This window comes from Pseudorasbora parva, chromosome 14, assembly GCF_024679245.1.
Source record: "Pseudorasbora parva isolate DD20220531a chromosome 14, ASM2467924v1, whole genome shotgun sequence".
NCBI classification, from domain to species: domain Eukaryota; kingdom Metazoa; phylum Chordata; class Actinopteri; order Cypriniformes; family Gobionidae; genus Pseudorasbora; species Pseudorasbora parva.
Genome location: NC_090185.1, coordinates 33043935 through 33046283, shown reverse-complemented (window position 1 = coordinate 33046283; position 2349 = coordinate 33043935). Strand labels below are relative to the sequence as shown.

The 2349-nt window shown below is 39.5% G+C and overlaps 1 long non-coding RNA gene across 1 annotated transcript; it reads right to left on the bottom strand.

Moving 5' to 3' along the window:
• Positions 1 to 333: 333 nt before the first annotated feature.
• On the bottom strand, positions 334 to 1507 carry LOC137040606 (uncharacterized). The gene is made up of 3 exons (XR_010897934.1): positions 1391 to 1507; positions 501 to 602; positions 334 to 392 (listed from the first exon to the last, which is right to left on the bottom strand). It is a non-coding gene; the product is annotated as an uncharacterized lncRNA (long non-coding RNA).
• Between the last annotated feature and the right edge of the window lie 842 nt (positions 1508 to 2349).

Below are 2349 nucleotides of genomic sequence, written 5' to 3'. Positions count from 1 at the left end.
GCATCTGGAATGGAGAGAAATAATATTACCACTTAGCGCCTCCGGTGGACGTTTTACCCCAAAAGTGCAGGTAAACGTACCTGGAGGTACATAATTTGGGTGTTGCAAAAATGTAGGCAGAGTAACGTATTTCCAATGAGCCTTGGTTGCTCATTTTATATCTCACAATTGTGGAATAACATCAATTCTGACATATTTTAGAAAAAAGCTTCCAAAAAGAAAGGAAAAATATAAAAGAAATACGTCTTTATGTTTAAAGGGTCTGAAGTACCATAGTACACAAGGTACTCTACTCACCTGTGAGTCTGCGATTAGAAAAAAGAACCGTTCCCTCCAGACACCTGCTCCAAAATGCTGGCAAGAACTTGAAATAGTCACCTAGCCAGAACAGGCTAAAATACAGAATGAAAGGGGGGATGACAGTGACTTTGGATCCATTATGAGCAATGCTCGGTCCCAGCTGGGAAAAATTTGGCTTGACATGTTTACATAGTAATTACCACGTTTTTCTTCTCTTTCATTCTTTCTGTCCAGTGCTGTTGTGTGATATTGATGGCTCAGCTTTTATGCGCGGTTCAAATCAGACGTATATCAGGCTCAATCTGAGGGAAACACATGGTGATGGTTTTGATTCAACTCTAATAGAAACTTAATACATTCATGAATGACAAACAAGATGCCACCTGATCTCTGGCAATGGGAAAGGAAGCACCTCCAATGCAACACTGAAACTCAGGGAGATCATTTTTTTGTCAGGATTTGCCCTTTTATCCTATTGCCATCTCATGGCATGAAAATTCCCAACATATTTAGCATGTCATTTTGCTATAGCCCAAATTCGCACAAGCTGAAGATGACCCCTCACTCAGGTTAAACTTAAACCCGCTTCCATCTGATTGATGCTTGCAGAGCATGTACACTCTAAAGAATTCTGAGTAAAAAACAATACAATGTTGGGTCAAACATGGACTAACCCAGCAGTTGGGGTGGTTTAATCCAGCGATTGGGTTGTCTTGAGCAAATATTTAACCCAACTGCAGGATTAAAACAACCCAATTGCTGGGTTAGTCCATATTTGACCCAACATTGGGTTACAACAGCCCAGCATTTTTTAGAGTGTACCATTTATAAAATAGGTTATTTATTTGATGTGATGAAATGTGCATTCATGTAAAATACTACATTAAATATTCTAAATCTCGTAAATGAAAACTTTGACTATGTATTTTAATAAAGAAGTGAGACAAATAAGGAGGTGAGGCAATCATAATCATTGTTGTAAACTAAAACATTTCAATATGTAAGGTCATTTTTTGTCGTTGTTTGTTTATGGTTTAAATGTCCAAAAAACGACTAGGACAATTTTATATTTGTAGGCTTGTGTACTTACATAATCCCACATTTTTCTGAGAAGGTTTAAATCCAGTGATATAAGCAATTTTAACCTGGACACGGACTGTCAGACTGTCAGGGTCGGTTGTCGTAGTAGGAAGAGTGCAACACAGGAGATGAGGGTTCAACACAGACTTTACTTCAAACGGGCGAAGGATGATGCACTACAGAGAGGACAACATCCAACACTTGCATTCACAATGCCACCAACATCAACCTCAACATGCATACAGTACAATAACAGAACAGAATCTATCTATCTATCTATATTATTTAATAATTATATATTATAATGTATTATATATTACAATAAATACATAAATAAATAAATATATATGTCACAATTCACCAGTGTGAGTGCCCGTGATTACCACCAGAGGGCACTCCACCCTGGACTGTCACTCCATCACAAACTACATTACCCATAATCCTTTCCTCTGACTCATTAGCACTCAATGTTCACACCTGTCTCTCATCACCTCATTACCTCATTCATTGCAAAGTCTTGTTTAGTGTCACAACTGCGTTTCCGTGCGTTTCTGTGCGTTTCCGTGCGTTTCCCTGTATCTTGTTCTTTGATTTCTTGCCTTCTCCGTGGATTACCCTTTTGCCTGTTCCTTCTGTTTTGTTTGCCTTTTTGGACTGATTTCCTGTTATGACCTTTTGCCTGTTCTATGGACTACGACTTTGGATTACCCTTCAATAAATACTGCGTTTGGATCTTCAACCTTCTGTCTCGGAGCAGTTTCGTTACAGAAGACTTCGCCACCATGGATCCAGCAGTATGTCTCGTCCATCTATGCCAGGGAACTCACTCACTCGAGGACCACATCATTGACTTTCTGAACATTGCAAACTTCACCAACTTCCCGGGCTTTATGTTGATTGACTTTTTTTGCCATGGACTCGTCCGTGATGGTCCTCGAGGGTCCCTGAGTGAGTTCCTTGATTATGCCC